This window comes from Panthera tigris, chromosome B3, assembly GCF_018350195.1.
Source record: "Panthera tigris isolate Pti1 chromosome B3, P.tigris_Pti1_mat1.1, whole genome shotgun sequence".
Taxonomy (NCBI): domain Eukaryota; kingdom Metazoa; phylum Chordata; class Mammalia; order Carnivora; family Felidae; genus Panthera; species Panthera tigris.
Window position 1 is genome coordinate 141,426,953 of NC_056665.1, and position 27,423 is coordinate 141,454,375.

The 27,423-nt window shown below is 48.2% G+C and overlaps 1 protein-coding gene and 1 long non-coding RNA gene across 3 annotated transcripts in view; one reads left to right on the forward strand and one right to left on the reverse strand.

The window, feature by feature from the left end:
• The window catches only part of EVL (Enah/Vasp-like), a 149,368-nt gene that overhangs the window by 47,813 nt on the left and 74,132 nt on the right, over nucleotides 1-27,423 (forward strand).
• Nucleotides 109-27,340, reverse strand: LOC107180858. 2 transcript variants are annotated; one of them, XR_006219085.1, is made up of 5 exons: nucleotides 26,974-27,340; nucleotides 23,894-24,013; nucleotides 4,102-4,190; nucleotides 3,185-3,459; nucleotides 109-1,123 (listed from the first exon to the last, which is right to left on the reverse strand). It is a non-coding gene; the product is annotated as an uncharacterized LOC107180858 (long non-coding RNA). The 2 variants fall into 2 exon arrangements; XR_006219086.1 differs by lacking the exons at nucleotides 23,894-24,013; nucleotides 26,974-27,340 and adding an exon at nucleotides 10,518-11,710.

Here is a 27,423-nt window from a genome sequence, read left to right on the forward strand (position 1 = left end):
TCCTGTGCAGTGGGGTGTGGTGGAGACCCCTGAGTTTCCCACATGTGTTTTGTGAAGGAACTTTTACTGCCTAACGCTTGATTTTTAGTCGACACTGTAGAAGATCCTGCTACAGTGGAAGGAGATTTGGAGACTGGGAGTTAGAAATCGGGGTGAAGAAGAGAGTCTTCAGGGCAAAATCCATAAGTGGAAGAGGTTAAAGAGTCTCACTTGAGTGTGAATTCATCCTCCTGCTCCTCTTGGCTATTAATTGATTCTTTTGGGATCTCACTTGCCTTATCTGTAAAATGGGATCATTGTGAGGAGGAGTGTGATTATGTATGTAAAAATCCTTTGTAAACAATGAAACTCAAAGTTGCTGTTTTTGTTATTTACCAGTTCACTTGTGTCCTAAAGCCTAGCACGGCATCTGCCAGCTCTTTGAAGGACAATTAGCAGTTATTGGATGAATGAGTGGATTTTGCCTTTTGTGTTCTATAACTGCTATGTTACAACTGAAACATTTTTTTCTTTCTGTTTTATTGAGATCCAATTAACATATAGTGAAACTTCTTAAAAAATGATACTTTTTTTCCTTGAATTTTCCTTCTAATTGTGTTCTTGCTGGTTTTTATGTTTGGGGAGTTTAAGGAAATCACTCTGTTGGAAAGTCAGGAACCACGTTTCTCTCATTCACTTTGTCGTACCCCAAGTTGGACCGCCACGGCAGTTTATTTTGTGTTTTTCTGACATGTCCCTGGCAGCAAGAGATTTTTGGACAGTTCCAAAATGGTAAATTTCAATCAACAGTGTGCATGTGTTGGTTTTGTTGTTGTTGGTTTTTTTTTTTTTTAACACTCCTCATTCCCTCAGATGTGTCCATCTGTGTGTGTGTTTTTTAAAGGAATTTCTCCTGCATCACACTCTCGATGCAATTACTCTTGATGTTTCCTCTTCTCAAGGATTGTCAGGGAGAGGAACTCGCTGTAGTTTTGCATTCCAGTGAGGTTCCTCCTGATGGGGGTGGAGACGTGTGAGGCCATTCTCTACCTGCTTCAAATAAGTCCTTTGTTTTTAGCTCCTGGTCAGAAGAGACAGATGTATGTTCAAGATCATTCTAATAGGTAAGCTGTTGCACAAAGATCTAGAAATTAAAAAGAAGAGAGAGGAGATCAGATCACCATTCAGACCGCTGTGGCGGGACCAGCTGCACCGTAGCTCCTCCAGAGACACTGGGTTTTGCTGGCAGCCTGTTTGGAGAGGAAGGGGTGGGTAGAGGGGAGCCGGCTTTCCCATTCCCGCGCGGTCTGACTGGCATGTGGTTTGTGCGGGCCTAACCCCTCACCCCCACTTCACGGTGGCACACGACCCCCGGCCCAAGTCTCTTGGCCGTGATGATTGGTTTAGGAGCACGTCTGTTATCCAAGAGTCCACGGCCCTCGGGCTAGGACTGTTAGGAAAGCTGCCGTTTGGTTTTTTCTTCTGGGACCGAGAGCTGTCAGGACCAAGAAAGCCACAAGTCATTGGCAGCCAGCACGTGGGGAAAAAGTGATGATGAAGCCAACAGAGAGGGCAACAGAGTTCAGTGGTGGACAAAGACCCGAGTTCTCGTGGCATCGAGTTTCTGCTTCAGGCACTCAGCTGCCGAAGGCGGGCTCGTTCAGGAGCCTTGTGCTTTGTTTTCTACTCTATGAACAGTAAATTCCATTTTTCTCCGTTAGTATCTTTCACAACCTAGAGAATCCCAAATAATATAAGCCGTGCAAAGTAAATAAAAAGCAGACCAAAACTCGTATCACTTTTCTCTCCAGAGGAGGTGACCCTCCCTTCCACCTTCAGAGTTGCCAGACCACATTCACAGTTTTGTATTCCATCTGGGTGTTTGAAGACTGTGGTCGAGGACACGGTAACAGACTGAATTGTGTCCCCCCAAGTTCATAGGTTGAATGCCTAACCCCCCATGTGACTGTATTTGGAGATAAATAGGTAATTAAGGTTAATTAAGTAGATAAGCAGGTTCATCGAGTAGGGAGTTAAGGTTAACTGAGGTCAGAAGGGTGGGGCCCTGATCCAGTAGGACTGGTGTCCTTGTAAGAAGAGATGCCAGAGACGCTGGCGCACAGAGCAAAGTGCACGTGAGGACACAGAGAGGAGGCGGTCGTCTGCAGGCCAGGGAGAGAGGCCTCAGGAGAAACCAGCCCCGCCAACACCTTGGGCTTGGGCTTGGGCTTCCAGCCTCTAGAACTGTGCAAAAATACATTTATGACCCGAAGCGCCGCCCCCTCCCCCCAGTGTGGTGTTTTGTTGCGGCAGCCTGAGCTGTGTACTACAGATGCCTTTAGAAGAAAGAAAGGAGGGGCGCTGGGTGGCTCAGTCTGTTGAGGGTCTGACTTCAGGTCGTGATCTTGCAGTTCTTGAGTTTAAGCCCCACATCGGGCTCTCTGCTGTCAGTGGGGAGCCCACTTCAGATCCTGTGTCCTCCCCCCCGCCACTGTCTCCCTCTCTGCACCTCCCCTGCTCACACTGTCTCTCTCTCAAAAATAAAATGAAATATAAGACATTAAAAGAATAAATGAATAAAAAATAAAAAACAGGAAAGGGGTCGTGAGGGTGCTCAGGACCGTGTCTGAGGGACAGCCCGTGAAGGCCTGGGGGTGAGCTCCTGGAGGAAGAGGGGGCAGTGTGAGGCCAGCAGGGCTCCCTAGTAACCCCTGGTTTAGAGCTCTAGGAGACCCTTGTTTGGACACATGCCCTGGAGGCGTTTCCAGTGGGAAAGAGAGGTGGTACTTCCTCAGCACCCCCTGCATCCCAGGCACTCAGTAGTTATCTTTCTTACTTACTTATTTATTTTTGAGGCAGAGAGAGACAGAGCATGAGCAGGGGAGGGGCAGAGAGAGAGGGAGACACAGAATCCGAAGCAGGCTCCAGGCTCCGAGCTGTCAGCACAGAGCCTGACTTGGGGCTCAAACTTGTCAACCGCGAGATCATAACCTGAGCGAAGTCGGACCCTCAACTGTGGAGCCCCCCAGGCGCCCCGGTAGTTATCTTCTTCTGCTCATCAGACCTAGACCTCGGGGTACAGCTAGGAGAGCTTCCGTTGATTCAGCTATGAAGCGCCCAGAACTCTGTTTACAGTAGAGTATTTAATTGACTCCACAGTCAGCTACTTAGAAGTTACCTCCCTTTGACAGATGAGAGAACACACCTAAAAAGGGTCAGAACCTGATCATGGTCACCAAGGTAGTCAGTAGCAGAGCCAGGACTAGAAGAGTCCAGTCTACGGATCCTGTCCTGTTTCTTTTCATCCCTGGCCCCATAGCAAGGGGACAGCGTAGATTGGGGAAGGCTGCACAGAACTCAGCCCTGAGCAGGACGCCTCGGATGGAGAGCTGAATCCTGGATCCTGGGCATCTGCCGAGGGAGTCAGAGGCACCGACAGCCAGCTCTGTCCGTTGAATAAAGCACCGCATTGAGCGTGCCCTGTAGAATTAGGAGAAAACACAAGAAACTGAAGAAGCCGTGGCAGGTGGAGACACCTGCTAAGCATGGGCGAAGCTAATATGGTGGGTTTCAGACAAACTGATCTCAATCATGCCGTTCTCTGGGCAGACTTCCCCGGCTCTACGGGGCTGCTGACGCCCTGACCTGCCGTAACAAAGAGCCAGGGGCAAGGGACCCAGGCCGGCAGGCATGGCAGGCCAGCACCGTGGCCCCTGGTCTGTAGTGCCCACGCGGTCGGGACGGCCAGGGCTCTGGGTCCCAAATCAGATACCGTCTCCACCTGGCAAGCAGGGCTGCGGCCCATTTGCACTTCACCTGCCCATCTGCCCCTTTAAGCACTATTGTGCGTAATGAGCTAGTTTTATTAATTGAAAAATTAGTAACAACTCATAATAAAAAGCTCAGAATAATACTGCAACTTCACTGAGATCCTTAAACACACGGTAGAGGCCACCGCTTAGGCAGGAAGCCGTCTGGAATGGTGGTGGTATCAGGTCAACTTAGGACCCTCTGTGTGTGTGTGTGTGTGTGTGTGTGTGTGTGTGTGTGTGTGTGTGTGCGCGCGCGCGCGCGCCTGTGTGCGTGGTGCTGTAAGGAAAGAATACAGCTTTGTTTACTCACAAGGATTAGAAATTCAGTGGCAAGTTTTGGGTCCTTGTTATTTGTGTGACTTTCTCTGGGTTCTCTTGAACATATCAAGGGATTGGCCCCTGCACATAACAGAAAAGAAAACAGTCATTAGCCAGGACACCAGGTAAGCAAGCGTGAGACCTGAAGGGAGACAGGGCGGTGACGAGGAGCCGTTGAGGTCCTCAGGGAACCCACAGATGATCAGCACTTTTCAGCAAGATTCCTCACCTAACTGCCCCATCATTTCACTTCTTCCGGCTTCTCCACTATTGGTGGGATGAAGTTCAGTCATTTCCTGATTACAACAATCCTTGTTAGGCTTCATCAGGTGGAACTTTAACTAAAAGGAGTCGCTCAGGTGCACAATAGGGTAAAAAGAACTGCTGACGCGTCCAGTAAACCCCACGCAAGAAAGTTCGAAATAAACAGCTGCGGTGAGGCCCATCCCCCACACCAAGGGGTGACCAGCGGATTCCCCAGCCAGCACCAGGTCCCTCCTCTCTGGCTCTGCGTCCTGGGTGGTGCCTCTGACCCCGCGGGCCTCGCTCTTGACCTTACCGGTTTCCACCCCTCCGTGTGCTTGCTCCGGCAGTAGGGGGACGCGGCAGACCCCTCGGCACAGGGGGATTGTGTTGCTGGCAGTCTGCTCCCCTCTTACAAGCCCTGTTCGTTTCCCTGCTTTTTCCTTCCTGCTTGCTTTTGAGCACGTAAAAGATGATCGTGCTTTTCTTCTCTCTGAACTCGTCCTTGCTCCTTGAACGTAACGTGCTGTGCGGTCACTCCGCTGTCCTGCCTCGTCTCCTTCCGGGCTGGATGGGGCTCCTCCCCGCACTGCGCTCGGGCTACACCTGCTGCTCTGGTATCCGAGTTACTGCTGTTTCTCACTGTTTGCCCCATGTTTTGATGTTAGGTAGTAGGGCACAGATTGGGGAGAGGGTGACGACTCCGCTGCTCTTCAGAAAACTCGGCTGGACAAACAGGACAAAACCTGACTCCTGCACAGTCCATACAGTTCACTCCCAAGACATTAAGCCTGTTTATGGATCTTCCTTATGTTTTGCTTTTACGTTTCCCCAGTCTGTAGCTAAGGGCAGCCAGGCGCCTTCCCTGGGACACTGGGGACCAAGAGGAAAGGTCTCTCCATGATGCGTCTCCATTTAACCCTTCATTACCTTTGCTACCTATGTTTTTAATCGGGTCCATAAGTAGTTCAGTACCTCAGTTTCTTTCTCTTTCAAATTAGTATGAGACCGTAGGCAGGCCGCAGTGCAAAAGAAATAATGGGTCTGATAACACAAAATAGCACGCTATACAGTCATGGTACTATTAGTACTTTAATAATGCAAGAATATATAATATACGATAATATATGCTTAGCGATAGTTAAACTGTCATTGAATATGAACAGAACTGACAATAAAGACCTTCCCTTGTTCCGTTTAACTCTGAGACCAGGAAAGCAGTCGGTATTACTTAAAAGGAGGAAGTTATATTTGGTAGGGCAGAGAGGAAAGTTTTGAAAAGATACTGAACTTTTTCAGAGCTCCTAGCGATAAGATTACGCTGTCTCTACCAGGCTGTGAGACGTAGGCCAAGTTCTTCCTGCTGGACTTGTAATGCCCTCTTTCAAATATGATGATCGATAACCTCCATGTCCACTTCACACAATAGTTGGGATAACTTATGATATGATATATATGAAAGCACTTTGTAGGCTGTAAAGTGTGATGCAAACATAGAAAAGGCAGAATGTCAGTGGAGAGAGCAAGGGGCAGAATGCTGTGGTACGCAGACCTGGGTCCAAGGTGGCCTGCCATTTACTGGCTAAGTGGTCCTGAGCTGCTCTCTGAACCTCAGTCCTCTGGGGTTTACTGGAAATAGTGATGATAAGCGTGAAGGGCCCAGCACATAGTAGGAGCTCAATAAATGCCTTTAAAAAGAGGTTGTTATTAGAGGTATGTCCTGGATGTGACAGTTCCAGTTTTAGCCGCGTGTTGCCAAACAGGTTTCACCATGAACTTAGACCCCATAAATAAATCTGTCTGACTTAGTGTATTTTCCCTGGGATTTTTGGTGAACTGTTTTTTCGTGTGCCAATTATAACGCCTGATTTAGAAAATTCTATCTGGAAGCTCTGCTTTTGATTTGCAAAGAATAGAACATTTCATAAGGTGGGAGGTAATTAATCATTGATGGAAAACATAGAATAGTGCTCTCCCACAGAAACATAGCGCAAGCCACAAATGCGAGCCACGTGGAATTTTAAATATTTAGTAGCCCTGTTAAGAAAAGTAAAAAGAACAGATAATTCTAATGATATAGTTATTTAACTGTATCCAAAATGGTATAATTTCAGCATGTAATCATTAGAAAAATTATTAATGAGCTACATTACATGACTTTCGTACTAAGTCTTTGAAGTCTGGTATGTCTTTTACATTAACGTCATTTGTCTGTTAGGACTGGCTGCATTTCAAGAGCTCATGGTCACGGTCACGATCACCCCGGTCACGGTCACGTGTGGCTCGAGGCTGTGGTATGAGACAGCGCAGCTCCAGGGTCCCAGGGAACTGAGAATTAGAAAGTGACTGACGTCTGTTGCACTGTTACATTAACAAATGGACTTCAGAGTGTTGGGCCGAAGGGAATTCCCAGATTCATGCAGTATTCCTTGCTCTGTCTTCCATTTGCAGTGATTCTGGAGGTTTCCAAATACATACCCTGCAAATTGTTCCAGAATTCTCTGTGACCGACAGGAGCACAGTGGAGACGCTGGCCCCTGAAACCTCCTCATGTGCGGGCTCAGCGAGGTCCCAGCAGGGCCAGGTCATAGCACTGTGACTGCGCCAGTAGTAGTCCCTGGGCCGGGCCAATTCGTATGTGTTTTTGTGGTGGGATGGTCTCGTTGGAGGTCAGGAACACCTTTGAGAAATTGCTGGAAGTTATGAATACAATCCCCTGAAAAAAACACAGCATGCTCAGACCACAGCTGCGGGGGGTCTGTGGGTTCCCGAAGCCCATGTGTGCAGCTCGGGCGTAGAGCGGGACGTATGCTGTGCACCGTGTGAGGGAAGAAGGCGGCGGGACGCACAGACATCCTGGGGTGCGCGAGGGACGGTTGGGGAGAATATACACGGAACTAGTACCGATACAGGCATCCGTCGTTTTATTGCGGTTCCCAGACATGGCGGGGTTTTCTTCCAAACTGAATGTTTGCGGCACCCCTGCCTCCAGCAGGTCTATCGGTGCCGTTGTCTCAAGAGCTTCACGTTTTGGTGATTGTTGCAATAGTTCGGATTTTCCATTACTGCATTCGTTACGGTGATCTGCAATCAGCGGTTACGACTCTGCAAACTCAGGTGATGGTTCGCGTTTTGTAGCCATAAAGCATTTTTAGTTGAGGTATGACCTGGTGCCACTGGGCACCTGCCGAAAGTAAACATAACTTTTACCTGCGCTGGGAAACAGGAAGTTCATTTCACTCACTTGGTCGCAGCGGCCTGGAACTGAACCTACAGGGTCTCCACGTAAGCTTCTAGTCCTTCTAGTCGCCTCTAGTTGAGGGAACTGGGATAGGAGGGAGATATTTGACTCTCTTTCTAAATATTTTAATTTTTTATGACCTGGAACATTTCTTAAACATAGAGATTTTGCTTAAACACACACACACAGAACAGCAGCAATCCCAGGCTCCGGAATCCCAGGTGAAAAGTGTCCAGACAGCTCCAGCCAGAGTCTGTAGGAGAATAAACACGGCTCGAGCACGTCCATTCTGGGGCTGCAGAGGTGAGCAAAACACAGGCCTGCCTGGCGTGCCCGCCCCCGACACAGACCGCCGCGGCGCACCGCTGCCAGCCCTGCCCTGTGGAGGGGTGTGGGCTGCCGGGGCAGCGTGGCCACACAGGGTTTGCCGTGATAGACCTCGGTGGACGCAGCGGGCGGTGTCCGCCCCTCCAGAGTCCCCGTGAGGGGCTCCCAGGCGTGTCTCTTCTGCATCTGTTTGGGCAGAACCTGGATTAAGGACACGTTTCCTCTCCGTGAACTGAGCGTTAGCCTGAGACTGGGTGGGAAGTGGAGACGGGGTGTTGGTAGCAAGAGCTGAGCGGTTTTGCGCTTCTCGGGGCTCCGGTCGCAGGAGAAGCTGCGTCTGCTCACTGTCTAACAGGCGACCTCAAGGCCCGGGACTTGGAGAAACCCTCGCTGGCGTGTTGCATGCACGCACGGCCAGAGGACAGCCCGGCCGACTCAGTGCCTCTTGTTGATACGGAAAGGTGTTAGAGGCACGTGTCAAAGATAAATACTTCGGTTCATAGATTCCAGGCCTGGATGACGGGATATTTAAAAAATATTTTTAATCCTGAACTCTGTTATTAGCTAGAGCCGCGCCAACGAAATTGACGTGGAATGTGCCGGAAGTCGACTGAAGAGGATCCCGCAAGCTGGGCAATGACTGTCAGATGGCTGGTGTCTTAGAGGATGCGCCCCCGGGGTCCTATGGAATGTAATCCCCCCTCTCTACTGTAAAGATCCCGTTACGATGTGAATTGTCACAGGGGTAACTTTGATTTGGCTTTGTGATGGGGACAAATGTGACTCTTGCCAGTGTCACTGCTCACGGTCGACACCCGCGGTGCAGTCTGCTGCAGAACCGTTCCCGACACACCAGTGAGTGTGCTTCCCCCGCCAGGACCCAGTGCCCAGAGCCGCCGTGCAGTCCACTGGCATCGGTACAGACGGCCGTTGGTGTTATTAATAAAGCAAGGTGCTCGGCATCACGCGTCTCACGACCGGCTTCTCTGGCAGGTGAAATGGCCTCCTTGTCAAGAAGCTTTCCCATCTACTGCTTTACTTAACCTTCATTAGCAGAGTAGAGTGAGGAAACCAAGGCTCGGACCGCTTGAGGCTTGGAGCGGCTCTGGGAGTGCTCGGCCAGACCCTCGTGTGAAAGGCGGGGAAGCGAGGCCCCGGAAGCCCACTCGTCCGCCTGAGGTCCTGGAGCTGGTGTGCTTTGTCCCCTGACGCCCGGCCCGGTGCTCTTCCACGGCACGTGTCCGTGCACGATTCGTAGCAGAAGTGTGGGCATGAGAGCAAAGTGGATCAGTCACCTGCAAAACTGCTTGAGACAGCAGTCTGAAAATTTGGACGAAGAGTCTTCAGGGATTTAGTTTTTTTGAAAACTGATTCATTAACAGAGTAATTTCCCGTCAGCTGAGACTGAGGAACTCGGCGATCCCAGCCGCCTTGCTAGTGATGGTTTTTGCTGGTCACACTTGGGAGCGGTATCATTGGCTTCAGGACAGGAGAATTTTGAAATAGAATGGGCTCCGTTCTTAGGGCGGGGAGTGCCTTCAAGGTGGTCCGGTGGTTCTCTCGCTGTCAGGACGGGCAGGGATGCCCAGCGAAGCCAGGTGACTCACCTGAAGTCAGATACCTGCTCCTGAGACACCGGGAGCCGAGCCCAGGTCTGCGGTGCCTCTCTGTTCCTCTCCTTTGGTTCCCCAGCTTTTGAGGGCTTGCCATCCTGCACCTCGTTTCTCCATTCAGCTCACAGGAAAGCCCCTTCAGAGACACTTGTCCTGCCCCAGGCACTGCAGGCAAGTCAGGGAGCAGGTGCCCGGGGTAGGGCTGGTGTGAGGCACCTGCTGCCTGAGAGACTCTTTGCCATTGAGTCCGGCCTCTCTGCAGCGCTCCGGGGCCTTGGGTAAGCCCTGTGCTCTCCTAGGCTCCAGAAAATAAGAATACTTATTTTGCCTCACCCACCTCACTGGTGTGGCCGTCATGACAATCGAGCATGAGATCGGCTTCTTTACGTGCAGATCTCTGCAGAAGTGTTAGGGGGTGCTCTATCTGAGAGCAGAAATAGACCAACTGCCCACTTCCTTCCCTTGCTGCTTCCTGTCCCCTTCCTCTCTGCCTTCCTCACGCACGGCCCTGTCTGGTGGCGGTGCTCCCGCATGGAGACTAGAGTTTTGCCCGTCCCGTCAGTCAGGCCCCGCTTCCTCCGGGCTGTCTTCCCGTGCTGCCCAGCTGTGGACCCCTAGCCCTCTAACCTGGGAGGCCTGTCTGAAAAGCCGCGTCACGAGAGACCTGCATTCAGGCGTCAGCCCTGCTGCTGACCGGCTGCTTCTCCTCTGCGGGCGTCAGTTTCCCTTACAGCCGGCTCTCTCAGCCTGGCTCGGGCGACACTGGGGTTGGGTCCCTCTGTCGCGGGGGGCCCAATCAGGTCAGCGCCCACCCTGCAGCGTGTTCCCAGTGTTAAATAAGGAGATGCAGATATTTTCTAGAACCTAGCACTCTCTCTGCTGCCTTCATACGCACGCCCTGTCTTTGACTCATCTTTTCTTCCTGCCCAGACTGACGAGGGCCCCCCCTCCGGCCTCTCCCCTGCGCTTTTCTCAACAACATACTCGCCACACGTCGTCGTCCTCTTGAGGGCAGGGCTGTATTTTAACTTGACATCTTTGGTGTTTAGCGTGCTGCGTGTCATCTAACAGGCGCCCAACACGTGTGCTAAGTGCCTAAAACTCTCACCCAGGTGCAGCGCTTCTCAGTGTGCCATCCGCCGTGTCCACTGACCCTCCCCGGAGCCGTGTCCCCTCGAAAGCCCTGGAGTTACTGCTTCCCTCGTAGGGAGCACACCTTAGAAGGGAAGAAGCGGGGCTGTGAACCTCAAGTCCAGCCTTCCTCCTCTTCCACGCTGCTCACGTGAGGACCAGCCTTAAACCCATGCGTTGTTGTTTTCCTGCTCTGTCCTGCCCTGGGTGTGTTAGTAAGACGACATCAGTCAGTGATGTCTGTTCTCCCTGTGTGTCTGTGTTGGTGGTTAATCGGCGGAATGAATTACGGAATGAATCAATGAATTCCTGGAATGCTCTGAGGCCATCGTGAGCACTGATGATCTGAAGTAATCCTGACAGGTTTTTCCTCCAGCCATGTCCTGAATCTCCTGAAAGCCAGCTTTACTTCCAGCATAATTAGAGCAGTAGGTGACCCAGAAGCAGCTCAGAGCAGAAATAAAATCTTCAGAAAAGACCTGTCTGATTTCATAGGATTTATTTTTTCTCATCTTGTCATTGAAAACAAGGGTTGAAATTTCAAATTATGGGATTCTTTTCTCTTTTAAAGGCCCCTGAGACAGTGAGCCTGCAACACTGAAAACCTAAAGGGTCGGAAGAACCCTCGAGACAGGGTGTGTGAGGAGAAGGGATTGGGTATTTGTTTTTCAGCAGATACCGTGCTGATCAAGAATTTTAACAGATAGGAAAAAGGAATCCTGGCCTAAGCACCGGGAGGCTTGGTTTCCACATTCAGTTTTGCAACCAGTGTTGAGACCTTGGGCACATCTCTTTCTCTCACATGACCTCAATCCTTTCATTTGGCCATTAAACCCCAAAACAGAACAAGTCATTTGTTGAAAAGAGAGCTGTGGGGCCATCTTTGGCAACCGTGCAAAGTCAGAGTCAAAGCAGGTCTCTTCATCCGGTTTCCTACCAGAAGCAGATGCGCAGTGCTCTTAAAGTTGGTTCAATGGCCTCTGTCAAACCAAAGTGGTTTTGCCTGTGGCGTCCCTCTCCTGAAAGCAAAAGTGTATCCTGGTTGTAGCCCCTGGCTCTGATCATCTCGCAGGGATCCCATGAAAGAAGGATTCTTTCTTCCCAGGGAGCATCATTTCCAAGGTCCAGAGCAAGCGTTCTTCTTCTCCGTTTATCTCTCCAGGCTGAACGCTCCATTTTCCTCAGCCTGTCCTGTGCGATGATCCCTGTGGCCTCAGCAGCTCAGCCACCTTTTCAGAATCCCCCAGGTGGCCAGTACCTTTTGTATTGTGATGTCACAAACTGATCTCAGTGTTCCATGTGTGGTCCAACCTGGAGAGAGAGAGAGAGAGAGGAGAGGCATACTGCCCAGCCTCCGTCACGAAATAGACGAGTCGAGGACCCCAGCCCCATCGCTGGTCAAGCTCTGAGCTCTGATCGTGGGACACGTATGCAGTAGCAACAGGCTTGCCTTGGGACTGTTCTAAACGGCTTTTGCGGATGGTGGACACTGGGTGCCAAGTCTAGAAGTCACTTGTCAGTTGACATCTGACAAAGGGCAATTCAGTGGACAGAGTACTGTCTTTTCAGCAAATGCAGTTGGAACAGTCAGATGTCGGTACGACAAAAAAACGAACTTCGGCCCAGTCCTCACACCTCCTACCCAAGTGACCTCTGAATGGATTCTAGATCTAAATGTCAAACCACAAAGCTGCTGGCAGAAAACTCGAGTCTTCATGACGACCAGGCTGGGCAAATGGTTCACGTGCATCTCAGCAAAAGCACCATGCATAAAATATTTTTTTAAAAAGACAGATTGGACTTAAATGAGAATTAAAAGTTGTCACCCTGTACAAGACCATGTTAGGAGAAGGGAAGGACAGGAGACAGGTCTGGAGAGAAGATTTGCACGTTGCAAGGGCTTGTTTTTGGAAGGTATAAAGAACTCTCAAAACTTAACAGCAAGAAAACAGTCCTGCTGTTTTAAGTGGGCAGAAGACTTAGGTAGACGCATGGTACTCCGATGGCAGACAAGCGCGTGGAAAGATGCGCGGCCCCACCAGCCACTAGAGACCCGCAAGTGAGGATGAGATGTGACCACACGCGCGCTAGAACGGCTGAAATGCAGACGATACTGACAATGCCAGGCGCTGGTTGGCTCCTTACGTGACTGGTAGGGAGGAAAATGGTACGGCCACTCTGGAAAACAGTCGGGCTGTTTCTTACAAAACTAAACACATAAGAGGCGCCTGGGTGGCTCAGTTAGGCTCTGACTCTTGGTTTCGGCTCGGGTCATGATCTCACAGTTGGTGAGTTTGAGCTCCGTGTCGGGCTCTGCGCTGACAGCACAGAGCTTACTTGGGATCCTGTCTCTCTCTCCCTCTCTCTCTGCCCCTCCTGCTTGTGCTCACTTGTGCTCTCTCTCTCTCAAACATTAAAAAAAGTGAAAGAGCATGTATTCACGTTTAAAAAAATAAACATGTAAACCAGCAATTCTAATACTCCACGTTTAACCCACAGAAATGGAAACTTACTAAAAACCTGTACACGTGTGTGTGGCTGTTGATGGCAGTGCTGTTTATAATGGCCCAAACAACTCTCATGGTCTTCAACCTAATGGGTGAACAGTTTGTGATATAGCCACACAACACAACACTAGCCTGCAAACACGAAAAAAGAAAAAACCAAATTGTTTAATAAACACAACAACTTGGATGAGTCTCAGAGGCATTTTGCTGAGTGAAAGAAGCCATTGTAGAAGGTTACATACCATATGTTTCCATTTAGCGTGGCATTCTCCAGAAGAAAGGGACTGTGCTGGAGAACAGATCCGTGGCTGCTAGGGGTATATGGGTTGGGGGTGGGGGGCAGGTGCAGCCACTCAGGGTTAGCTACAGGGAGGTGGGGGAGGGATGGATGCGACGATGCCACAGATCTGTACAGGTACTAGATTCATTGAAATGATTTACACTGAGACCAAACGCCATTATTTTTTAATGTTTTTGGTCAACCAAAAGTTCTGAGAAACCAACAAGAAAGCTCCAGTAATTTGAATGATGAAAATGTTTCTCGTTACTATGTTCCTCTGGATTTATTTTCTTTGTAGTTAACTAAATCTAGCCAGGTGTCCTGTTCCAATGCTCAGTAGAACCATTAGAAGTCGTGGAAAGGAGGCAGAGGTTTGGCAACCTAAGAGTCCTCAGTGTGCGGCTTGAGAAATGAGGAATTCTCGGGTCGAGTCCACAGACTTCTGCTCTGTTCTGGAGACTGTGTTCTGGGGAGGCCTCTGCACTCAGAAGGGCCCTCGCTTTGTCGTGTTTTCTCTCCACTTTCTGGAAAGCTGAGATAACTTAGAATTGTCACCCTGGAAGCTGTCCTTTCTACTGTGGTTTCTGATGGGGGCCAAAATGATGGGATGATTTTTTCCAACAATCTCAAAGGCCCCCCTCCCCCCCCCCCCCGCCATTAATTCATAGCCCACTTGAAAGCATGTTTTTGTCTGCATTTGGAGCATTTTTTACTAATGGCTTTATTGAGATATGTTACATACCATAGAGTTTGTGTACTGGAAGCACACAGTTAGTGGTTTTAGTGAATGCAGTCGTGCCCCCATGACCGCGGTGTGCTTTTTGTCACCCCAGAAGCAAGTTCTGTGGCAGTTACCCTCCGGACCCTCCAGGCCTAGACAGCCACAGATTTGCTTCAGTTCTCACGGATTTGCCTGCTCTGCACACATGTCATGAAAGGAATCACTGAGGGGTTCTCTGTGGCCAGCGTCTTTCCCCCTGCCTGGCCTCCATGGCTCACGCACATCACAGCGCCATGCACCGCTGCTCGAGATGTCATGTCCAAACTCAAGAGGGCTCAAGTCCCTCTGTCCGAAGCCAGACTGACTTTAGTTCATCCCCCTGAAGGGGACGCAGAAGCAACACTGGACTGAGATAATGGGACCTACGGCGCCCCCCGCCCCCCCCCCCCCGCCCCCCGGCTGGTGTTCGCAAGGGTTCTGTTTGGGGAGAGGGGGCCGACGGGGGAGGAGAGGGGCCTTAGTTTACCTTCTATGTCTTTCTGTGGTTTGAGTTCTCTACCTTTCAACAAATACAGCCTTAAAACGAGCCATCTGAGCGGGGAGCTCGCGCCTCCCCTCTTTTTTTTACTTTGTATCCCTCTTTTTAAAAAGAGTATCTAAGAAATCAGGTATTTTTAAAGTTTCACTGGCATTATTTTTTAACTATTACCACCCCCCCCCCCAGATTTTTCAGTTACATTACAGAGTTGGGTCTATATTACATACGTACATGGCCGCGATTATTGTTTCTAGTAGTTAGTATTTCTCTGGATCCTCAATCATGTTTTTCTCCTTAAATTGTGTTTGTATCAGAGTTGCTACCTTGGGATTCTTTTACCTAGATTTGCCCTGTGACTTTTCCATGCCTTAATTTTCCATCTTGAATTACCTTTTCGTTTGAACTGTCTTGCGTAAACTGCACAATTCTGGTGCTTGTTTTCTGTCGTGTCCCACAATCCCTGCCTCTTGACCGGTGATTTTTAACCAGTTTGTGGTAGGCGGGTCACTGCTGTCACAGGAGTACAGCTGCCTTCAAACCGGGCCACGTGTGTTCCTGGGGCTCCCCTGGCAAGGACGGCTTGAAGCAATCCGTTTCCGGAGCCCCCGTTTCCGTCCGTACTCCGTGCTGACTTGGGTCTGTCTGCCAGTGTGCCTGTGGGGTGCTGGCTCCCTTTCCCCACGCCACCTTTCAGAATCGCTCTGTTCTCACTCGAGCAGACGGGCACGTCGCAGCCTTTCCAAATCTTAGGAAGATTCACTGCCTCTGGCTAACCCAGCCCTCAGCAGACCAAACAGAGGACTAATTTGAGGTGCACTGGCCCCGAAGGAGAGTCTCCTGGGGGCAGAGGAAGCAGCCCTGGGGAACGTGGAAGAGGGCAGCTTTCATTTCAGCAAGGCCGCCAAGTCACGGCGTAGCGCCACGCCTCATCTGTCGGGTTGTCTGTTGAAAATTAAAGACGTGGGGCGCCTGGGTGGCTCCATCAGTTCAGCGTCCGACCCTTGATTTCCGTTCACGAGATCGAGCCCCATGCCCGGCTCTGCGCTGACAGCAGGGAGCCCGCTTGGGATTCTCTCTCTCCTTATCTGCCCTTCCTCCCCACGTCTCAAAACAAAGAAACTTAAAAACTTAGGGGCGCCTGGGTGGCTCAGTCGGTTGAGCGTCCGACGTCGGCTCAGGTCATGATCTCGCCGTCCGTGAGTTTGAGCCCCGCGTCGGGCTCTGTGCTGACAGTTCAGAGCCTGGAGCCTGCTTCAGATTCTGTGTCTCCCTCTCTCTCTCTCTGCCCCCCCCCCACCCCCCCCCCCACACTCTGTCTCTCTCTCCTTCAAAAATAAATAAACATTAAAAAAATTTTTTTTTAACTTAAAAGACTTCAGAGATGGTATGCTCTCACTTTGAAGTGTATAAGCATGTTTGATTTGGAAAATCAGTCAGAATCTTTCTGATAGCAAGTCAACCTGAGTTGGCCGCCTAGCTTGAGTAAACAGGCTGTGCCAGTTATGTTTTATGACAGACCTTTTTCATGAATTGAAAGAGCTTAGGGGGCGCCTGGCTGATTCAGCCAGTCAGTGTGTGACTCTTGATCGCAGGGTTGTGAGTTCGAGTCTGTGTAATCTCTACACGATGGGGGAGTAGAGATTACTTAAAAATAAAATCGTAAAGAGGTGCTGGGTGGCTCAGTCCATTAAGTGTCGACTTCGGCTCAGGTCATGATCTTGCAGTTTGTGAGTTCGAGCCCCACATCGGGCTCTGTGCGGACAGCTCAGAGCCTGCAACCTGCTTCCGATGCTGTGTCTCCCTCTCTCTCTCTGCCCCCCCCCCCCGATCGTGCTCTGTCTCTCTCTCTCAAAAATAAATAGACACTTAAAAAAATTTTTTTTAATCTTAAAAAAAAAGCTTAAGCTCACATATTAAATTGTATTTATAAATTTAACGTCCTTAATGTACATATACCACATATAATGTTTCTAAACGTTAAGTCCTTTGCAACCATCTAAACTTACCAGGAAGAATTGTAGATGCCACCTAAACAAAATATGCAACAGGATACATAATTTTCCTAGATATTCCTAGAGGTTAAAGGTACACAAGCAGAAAAAATTAGGAGATGAGACTAATAGCCCTTCCTTCTGTCTTATTCTGTATTTTCTATATTTTTAAAATGCTTTTTCTCCTTTTCTCTCCTCCTGCCTCGCCTTCTGGATATATATATTAAATTGTCTTCAGTTGAATTCAAAGCCGTACGCTCTCTTTCATTCTCCTGGCTGCACCTCCTAACCTATTGTAACCCCGTGCTTGTGCTTCTTTTTTGTTGTCGTCGTTTTAAGGCTTCTCGAGGTTCAGGCCTGCCCAGTCATCCACACTCTCTTCCCTTCCTCTGCTCCACATAGACTCATACCCACGCCTACAAACGTTGGTGTATCTGGAACTTTTGTCCTAAATTACAGCTACACTTGCTTTAAAAATGGTTTTGATTATCATTCTTATCAAACACAATTAAACCTCAGGCAATAGAAAACTTCACTACATTTTTGCTTCCCCCGATTTTTTGAACTATTTTTAAAGCCGTTTCAATCTGCGACTCCACAGTATCATGTACGTTCATGGCGCTGTGGAGCCATTGCCCCGCTCCAGTTTCCAAACATCTTCATCCCCCCCTAAAGGAAGCTCCATTCTCGTTCAGCAGTCTCTTCCCATGCCTTCCCCCCCCCCCCCCGCCATTAAATATATTTTTGAGGTTTTGACATCTTGGGGGGTGGGGTTTGCTGGCCGGGGAGAGAGCCCTCACAGAGCTAGCGGGTTCCTGTAGACAGTAAATTGATGGTGGGGCCACTTCTCATCGACAGACCGGCCCGTCCCAGTCCATACCCCCAACACCTCCTTTATCAGGCTCCCAGTCCCCGACGCCGGGATTTCTCCTGCCCCAAACAACCCCAGACAACTGGGAACAGCCCCTGTCCCCTCAAGCCTGCTGGAATTATTGAAACTAGCATTTACTCTGCTCCCCCTGCTCTGCCTTTCCCACAGAAGCCCCGAGAAAAGCTGTGGCCTCTGCTTCCCCCTCGCTCTTCCCTGCCCCCCAGCAACACTGGTGCCTAACACCGTGCCTCTTGTTTAAGGGGAGCTGTGAGTGGCATCAGACTCTTCTTTCCGCAGCTTCGTCGTCACTCGGACACCTTCATAAACTAAGACCCAGGCACAGATTATTGCCGCCACCCGCGACAACACGAATCCGTGACCTGTGCGAATTTGCCTCGTCTGCGTATCTCCTAGAAATGGAGTCATACGACGTGTGTCCTTTCGCGGCTGGCTGCTTTCACTTAGCATCGTGTGTTCGAGGTTCATTCACGTCATAGCCTGTGTCACTACTTCCTTTTTAGGAAGCATCCCCTGGGATCATGACCCGAGCCGAGATAAAGAGTCGGACATTCAACCGACTGAGCCACCCAGGTTCCCCAACACTTATATTTTTATAACCAAAGAAAAAAAAATCACTCGGTTCTTCTTCCTCGTTGCCTATTCCCACCTCATGTTTTAAGTATCTCTCCTTATCTCTCCACTGGCATTTATTATACTTACTAAATTTTTTTCAATGTTTTATTTATTTTTAAGGCAGAGAGACACAGAGCATAAGTGGAGAAGGGGCAGAGACAGGGAAGACACAGAATCCGAAGCAGGCTCCAGGCTCTGAGCTGTCAGCACAGAGCCCAACACGGGGCTCCAACTCACGAACCACAAGATCAAGACCTGAGCCGAAGTCGGACGCTCAACCGACTGAGCCCCCCGGGTGCCCCTATACTTACTAAATTCTAAAATTCTCTTTCCCGTGGTATAGGTCTTCCAAAGAAGAAACTCATTTCTGTGTTCCTTTTACTCTCACATCACCACATCACAACTTCGCTTCCAACACCAGATGTGTGGGTTGTTATGAATCACAGAAGGTGCCCATTTCACTTAGATCACACTGAATCTAGGTCAGGAAGTGAGGACAAAGACCAAATGTAACAGAAGATGCTCCCATTGCTCTTACGCTGTGGAGATTCCAGGGGTTTGGGGAGCTGCAGGCCAGAAACTGGGACACAGATCAAATATATATTTATTATATATCACAGGTTGCTTCATTTGTTGTTTCTCTTCCAAGTCTGTAATAAGTGCAAGCATGTAATAGAGATGTTAGAACTTTCCCCTGTGAATTCATCATTGTTTCCTTGGAGCGTTCGTTTGGCTTGGCTGGTGATGTCTATTTATGCTGCAGATGAGTTTGGCCAGGAGCTCGGTTGGGATAGAAGTTTGTAGGGGCAAAGCACCCTGGTATTGCGTTCTCGGCTCAAACATTCCCTTTGCAAATGCTGACGTTTGAAAAGCCAGACCATATCAGTATCCTCTCTGTACGCCAGTAATTCACGTACTTCCTGAGTACCGGTCTTCAGCAGAACAGTTTAACAAACACTCTGAACACCCGGTGTGGATACCAAGAATTGTGCCGAGCGCAGCTGGGTATAAAAGAATAAAACAGGTAGCCCCTCCCTAAAGAACAACCATCTGTGACAATTAAACTGATAATACTGTAAAATGCAGAAGAAACATAACAGCAGGAACAATTTTGTCTATCGTGGGGGCTCAGTAAACACTTGACCGAAGAGGTGGATCTTGAAGGGCAAACCCAGCTTTGATTGCGTTTGGTCATGCAGCTTTGCCAACAGGTTTTCCCGTGTCGGTGGTGGTAACTAATTCTCTGTAGCCATTTCTCCACCCTCTTTTCCGTTCCTAGGAAGTGAGGACCTTCCTATCAGAACACTCTTTTTTTTAAAGCACAAATTTCATGAAAAACCAGTATAATAAAGCAGATTTTTTTCTATGTTTCTTAGTCAAAGACCCTTTTATGCTCAAACATCCCACCAAGAGAGAGTAGAAGAGAAAGCAGTCCATTTACAGAAAAGGAAACTAAGAGCCACAAAACTTAGATAACTTTCCCGAGCCCCACAAGTCTTTGAATTCAGTCTCCTAAGTACAGTGCCCTTTAGTGTAGCTCCCTGATTTGTTATCAGTCACTCTGCTGTCTATTGGGATCTAGACACGTGGAAAACACTCTTTCAAATCAAGTCGATACAGTTGTCGGTTACTGAGCATTTACTGTGTTCAAGATGCACAGCCAAATGCCTTCGCATTTAGTATCCTGTGTGAGATTTGGTGACCTTTCCTTGCATTCACTCACTCATTCATATATTCATCATGCAGTTAACATTTACCCTGTACCTACTACATCCTAAACAGTGTACTAAGTGCTGAGTTCAATTCATAGTAATACATTCTAAGGTGCTGCCTTAAACAAGACATTTCTCTTTTTTTTTTAAGTTTATTTTTGAGAGAGAGAGAGAACGAGAACGAGTGGGGGAGGGGCAGAGAGGAGACAGAGAAACCCAAGTAGGTTCCCCGCCATCAGTGCAGAGTTCAATGTGGGGCTAGAACTCACGAACCACGAGATCATGACCTGAGCCGAAATTAAGAGTTGGATGCTTAACCAACTGAGCCACCCAGGCGCCCCTCAAACAGGACATTTCTTTTTTTTTTTTTTTCAACATTTTTTATTTATTTTTGGGACAGAGAGAGCATGAACGGGGGAGGGGCAGAGAGAGAGGGAGACACAGAATCGGAAACAGGCTCCAGGCTCCGAGCCATCAGCCCAGAGCCTGACGCGGGGCTCGAACTCACGGACCGCGAGATCGTGACCTGGCTGAAGTCGGACGCTTAACCGACTGCGCCACCCAGGCTGCCCCCAAACAGGACATTTCTTAACGCTCTCACTGAATTGCTCTTCAGATGTTAACAGCTCCTATCCTATTTTTCTAGCATTTTCTATTGCCTTGACACGATTGATTTAGGAATTGGTGCTGTACCTGCAGTTCATAGTTATTCACGTGGCCAGTCCTTTGATTGAACAGATGAGGAGGCCAGGATTGAGAGTAGAGAAGTAAATGCCCAAGGATGTATGGTGTATCAGTGAGAAAGCATGGGCACGAATCCGTATCTCATAACACCCTGGCCAGAAATCTTTCCACATTTCTTATTCCTCATAATTTTGCACAAGTGCCTTATTGAAGTTAGACGGCAGAGTTAAAAGAATGCCCTCAGATGGTGCACTCTTCCCGCTTATCTACTTATTGAAACTGAGAAAAGACAGTTGTCACATGACTGGAGGACAGAGGAGAGGAAGGATGGAGGTGAAAGGCACATTCTCACGGTGAAGATGTTTACACTCAGGCTAACATCTTCAGGAAGTGCTCAGAAAATGAAAACGAGTACCCTTTGGTAGTTTCATAATCATCATTGACTTCTGCTGCAAGCCACGACAGCATGATGATCACGGACTTGCTCTCTCGACAAAAAACCCGTGAAACTGAACAAAATGTACGAAGCACCTGAATATAAGGATACTTAAAAATTCACATAAAATACTAAATTCTTGCTGTTTTCAGGCATTGACAGGTAGCACAGGACTCCAATTCTTGAGTGCAGAAACATTGAGAAGCCCCACAGTGGCTCTGGCTTTCTGCCTGGGACTCCTTTTTGGTTTTGGCACAAAGTGGTGGGGCTCTAGCCGAAAGGTGATCTTAATGAGCTCAGAAGGCAGATACATATTGGAATTCCAGGCTTCTGAAATAGCTGGATGTTGCAAGGCAGAGAAATAGAGAAGAGGAAGCCTCGTGGTAGGAGCAGGGATAGCAGAGTTTTGTGTAGGGGTTCACTTTGGGTAGCTGGCTAAGGGCTGGCCGGCTATGCACGTGTAGAATGAGACTGTCTAGGAGGCCTGCAGAAGGGCTAAGAACTGAATGATGATGCCCAAGTTCATGCAGTGCTGGGACGTGTTGGAGATTCTAGTCAGCCTTAATGAAGAGACCTCACTGAGCACCTCAGGCATTCAGTTGAGACCCCAGAACAACCATACCTTAGGAGTGAGGGTGGTGCCCTTGAGTAAGGGCTACCCCCTAGGGCTAAGTTCAAAATGGAAAAAGAACTTAAAGAATTAATACACACTTGATCGCACTGAAAGAATCTTCCAGTAATTTACCTGCCTGCTAGGACAAATTGAGTACCTTTAAAGGAAGACAGTATAACCCAGACTCTGCAGCATGTCATAACGATGTCTAACATGCAGTCATAAATTTGTGAACATATAAAGAGCCAGAAGATGTGAGGGGGAAAAGCAATCAGTAGACCCTTAAGTGATGCTTAAGTTTGAATTTGCAGGCAGGTGCTTCCAAGTTGCTGTTACAAATATGCTCAAAGACTTAGAAGATGGATACAGTGAGCAAACATACAGAGAAATGGAAATTGTAAAAAGAAATTTACCAAATGGAAATTCTAGTACTAGAGGTGAAATTTTAAAATTCACTGGATGGGGGGCGCCTGCGTGGCTCAGTCGGTTAAGCGTCCGACTTCGGCTCAGGTCATGATCTCGCGGTCGGTGAGTTCGAGCCCCACGTCGGGCTCTGTGCTGACAGCTCAGAGCCTGGAGCCTGCTTCCGATTCTGTGTCTCCCTCTCTCTGACCCTCCCCCGTTCATACTCTGTCCTCTCTCTGTCTCAAAAATAAATAAACGTTAAAAAAAAAAAAATTAAAAAAAAATAAAATAAAATAAAATTCACTGGATGAGATCCACAAAAGTGGCTCAGAGATTGTATTAAAAAGGGTTAGTGGACTTGGATACTGGTCAATAGAAATCATCTAAAAACCAGGGAAATCACATTGGGAAAAATTAACAGAGCCTTGGTGACTTTGGGGGATGATACCAAGAGGGCTAAATGTGTGTGATTGGAATCCTTGAGGAAGAGGAGAAAGGGAATGGGGCAGAAGGATAATGCTTGAGGAAATAACTACCAAAACCTTCCCAAACTTGCTGAAAAACCTTAACTCATATATCCAAGAATCTCGGCAAACGCCTAGCAGGATAAATACAAAGAAAACCACACTTAAGCCCATCATAGTCACGCTGCTGGAAACCAAGAAAAGGAAAATATTCAAAGCGACCAGGGAAGATATGGTACATTATATACAGAGGATGATGATATAAATGATGGCTGGCTTCTCATCAGAAACCATGGATGTCAGAGACAGTGGAACAATGTTTTTTTTAACTGCTAAAAGAAAAAAAAAAATCTCAAAATTCTCTATTCAGAAAAAAGTACCTTCAGGTATGTTGGCAAAATAAAGGTGTTTTTCAAATAAAAGAAAGCTAAAGGATTTGTTGTAGTGGTATACCTGCTGTTATATTCCTCAGCTGAAGAACAATGATGGAAACTCAGATGCCTAGGAAGGGATGAGGAGTACTTGAAAGGATAAGTATATAAGTAAATAGACTTTTTCTCGTGAAATATATATTTATATGTGGATGGGTACATGACCGTGTAAAGCAAAAATATATTAATGTATAACATTGTATTGTGACTAATACATGTGGTGACTGTCCCGTGAAGGATGGGAGTGCATTTATGTGATTGCTGTGTACTTAACACTTTGCAGGAAGTAGCACAACAGTAACTCTGAGTATACTGTACAAAGTTAAGAATGTATATTGCAATCCCTCGAAGACGTCTAGATAATAATGTGAAGGGGCCCCTCGGTGACTCCGTCAGTTAGGCGTCCAACTGTTGATTTTGGCTCAAGCCATGATCTCACAGCGGTGAGAGTGAGCCCTGCACCGGGCTCTGCACTGTTACTGCGGAGCCTGCTTGGGATTCTCTCACTCCCTCTCTCTCTCTGCCCTTCTCCTGCCTGCCCACGTGCTCTCTCTCGAAATACACATTAATATAATCATAATAATGTAAAGAGGTATAGCTAAAAAGTCCATAGAGAACTTAAAATGGAATTCTAAAAAGTAATTTATCCCAAAGAATGTGGGAAAAGAGAAACAGGGAAACCAAAACAGATGAAACAAACAGAAAACAGCAAGATCGTAGACCTATGTGCAAACATGTCGATAAATTACATGTAAATAGACTAAACACGCCAGTTAAAAGATAGAGATTGTCAGACCAGGTGGAAGTGCAGGGCTCAATTGTGTACTGTCTGTAAGAGACACTCTTTAAATACAAAAGTAAAAGAGGCTGAAAGTAAACGGACGTGTAGCGGGCAGAGTGATGCTCCCATCCCACCTTAATCCCCAGGCTGTGAACATGTTACCTTAGGTGGCAAAAGGGACTTTGCAGATATGATCGGAGTCATGCACCTGGAGATGAGGCAACTATCCTGATTATCCAGTGGGGGCTGGTCTAATCCCATGAGTTGTTAAAAGTGGAGAACCTAAAAAAGAAAATGGTAACTGTGTGAGGCGATGAACATGTTCATTAGCTTGACCATGGCGGTTATTTCCCAATGTATACGTATATCAAGACATCAAGCCATACACCTCAAATGTAGATAAATGATATGTTTATATGTATATACAGTTTTTGTCAGTTATACCTCAGTAAGGATGAAAATAATAAAAGCCCCCCCCCCCCCCCCCCCCCCGCCAAAAGACCCCTCAGATATGGCCAAAAGACGCGACCACAGTGCAGAACCTTTCCTGGCTCTGGTCAGAAATAGATGTTAGATTGGAAGGGTGAACGGTAGTGGTTCTGCATTCCTGGCTTTGGAGGAGGAGGAGGGGGCCATGAGGAAGGAGCATAGGTGGCCTCTCGAAGCTGAGAAAGGCCAGGAAATTCTCCTTTAGAGCCTCCAGAGGGAAATATAGCACTTCCAACACCTTGGTTTTAGCTCAGTGAGACCCGTGAGATCTATGTCGGACTTCTGACCTATTATCTTTCAAAACTGAGATAACAGATTTGTACTAAAAACTGTCAGTGTGCAGTAATTTTCTACAACAGCAACAGAAAACCATACGGGATGGAGAAGGATACACCAAGCAAATAGCATAAGAACCTGCACAACTACGTTAACACCAGATAAAGTAAACTTCACGACAAACTGTTACCAGTGATAAAGAGGGACATTTCCTACTGATCGGAGGGTCAGTTCATCAGGAAGATATTTTAGTCATGAAAGTATATGTACCCCAATGACAGCTCCAAAATACATGTAGTAAAATCGCAGAATTAAAGAGAATAATAGACAAATCACCAGTTGGAGATGTTAAACCTTTTTCTCATCAGTTGATGGAACAATTAGACAAAAACAAATCAGCAAACCAGTAAGGACTTTGATCTGAGCAACACTTGACCTAATTTCCATTTTTAGAACACTATACCCAATTTTAGGATACATATCCTTGTGCACATAGTACATTCACCAAGGTAAACCTCACGCTGGGCCATGAAACAGGTCTCTCTAAATTTTAAAAGATTGGAATCAGGGGCGCTGGGTGGTGCAGTTGGTTAAGTGGCTGACTTCAGCTCAGGTCATGGTCTCACAGTTCGTGAGTTTGAGCCCCACATCGGGCTCTGTGCTGACAGCTGAGAGCCTGGAGCCTGCTTCGGGGTCTCTCTCTCTCTTTCCCTCTCTCTCTCTCTCTCTCTCTCTCTCTCCCCCTCCCTCCCTCTCTCTCTGCCCCTCCCTCTTTAAAAAAAAAAAAAAGATTGAAATCATACCAGGAAAAAACAAAAAGTTACACTAATTACGTTCTTTGACCACAATAGAATTAGAAATAAGTAACAGTAACAGATACTTTAAAAACACCAAATATTTAGAAATTAAAATACTTCTAAATAAGCTATAGATAAAAGAAATCATATGGAAAAATAGAAAATATTTTGAACTAAAGGAAAATGAAAAGCACAATATGTCTAAATTTGTGGTTTGCACCTAAAGCAGTGCTCAAAAGGGAATGTGTATCTTTGAAAGCCTTTTAAAATACATTTTCAAGGCGCCTGGGTGACTCAGGCGGTTAAGCGTCCGACTTCGGCTCAGGTCATGGTCTCACGGTTCGTGAGTTCGAGCCCCGCATCAGGCTCTGTGCTGACAGCTGGGAGCCTGGAGCCTGCTTCGGATTCTCCCCCTCTCTCTGCCCCAACCCACTCGCATTCTGTCTCTGTCTCTCTCAAAAATAAATCGAAACATTAAAAAAAAAAATTTTTTTTTAATTTTTTTTAAATACATTTTCAACCTTCAAAGTACTTTCTAGCTTAGCTGTCCGGCTAGAACTGCTCTTCCTACACTGCTCTGTGCAGCTGTTTCCCGCTGTATCAATCATAACATCTTAATACCTTTGGTCGTCAGCTTTTCAGTGATTGTGTGTTGGTTCTGGGACAAGGCCTCTCTGCGGCCCCAGTTAATTTGGAACCAAGGGTTGGGAATGGACCTTATCTCCACGAGAGCCCGGTGGAGGCAGGCAAAGTGAGGGTCGTTAGCCCCATTTCACAGTTGAGGAAACTGAAGCCCCAGGGCCTCTTGATGAGCAAGTAACAGGGCTGAGTTTCCTGTGTTCCCCACACATTTCTTTTCCTCTCAGGCCCTCAGCTGCCAACTGAGATCTCCCCGTCAGAAGTGTCTCCCCAGCAGAGGTGCAAAACGGGTACTAAGGTCAACATTAAACCTGTAGCAGCTGTTAAAACGTCATCATGTAGCCTTGTGTTCTCCGGAGGATCGGTGAGGATACTTCTGAGTTTTCTCGGGGCCTTTTCATAAAAGCCTTTAGGGAGCCACCCGCCCTGACCTCCCCTTTCTAGGGCAGGCGGGAGAACCCGGGCCCGGACCTTTCAGGTGGCTGAGGCCGAGCGGGGAGGCCCTGAGCTGGGGGGCAGCCGGTACCACCGCAGGCCCTGCGCCCAGCCTGCCGCTGCGCCCTCGCAGGAAGTGCTTCGGGGCTTGAGGCCCCGGCCTGCGAGGCCTGCGAGTTTCAGGCGGCGGTGGCTCCCGGCCGCCCACGCTGCCGGGGCTCTGCAGTGTGAGCGTCTTGTTGCTCTATTTTCTACCTCGGTTTCAGTTTGTAACTGGGGTTTATTTCCCCTTTGTCTCTGGTTCAGCTTCCTTTTCCTGTTTGGTTTGAAGTTGAGTCTAAAAATCAAGTTTGCTGCCCTCCGAGGGTCTGTGGTCCTCTGATCGGCAGAGCCTGTGGAGTACAGGACTCACCTCCTCAGGGTTGCCTGTGCTAAAGCCTTTCAGCCATGGCCACGGGGTGAGTATGGGGACCAAAAAGGGGACAGAAGAGTGGCTGGAGGAGACCTAGAATCATAACGGTGTAGAGCTGAAGGGACCACAGAAATCATCTCGGATCGCCTTGTTATAATAATGGGGAAACCGAGGACCGAGGACAAGGGACTTACCCAGGGTCACCCAGCAAGTTTGTGACCGAGCCCGTCCACTCTTCATCTGCTGGCCTGTCATTACATGGGCCCGTGTCTCTTACTGTCTGTGATCTTTAATGGCTTCTGTGTTGAAAGCACTCCTCAGAGATCAAACACCTATCTTGAGTAATAGAAGGGGTTTGACGATCTAACGGGGTCCGGGTTTGGCTCTGATGCCCTTGGCTCCTCTCTCCAGAATGGCCTGAAAACATTCAGATTGTTTTCTCTAAATACTGGGGCAAATAGGGAAGCGCCGAGGTTCCTTTTGTAAGAGAAACTTCGTCAACTGACGAGCACAATCCTGACCTGCTTGAGAGAGTGGCAACTGACTTAGGCCGTCGGCCACTCAGACCTGCTGCTCAGCTCTTGGGTGGGCGGCAGCCAGGCCACACTATTCCCATCGGATCGTGACTGCTCTCTCTAAAGATG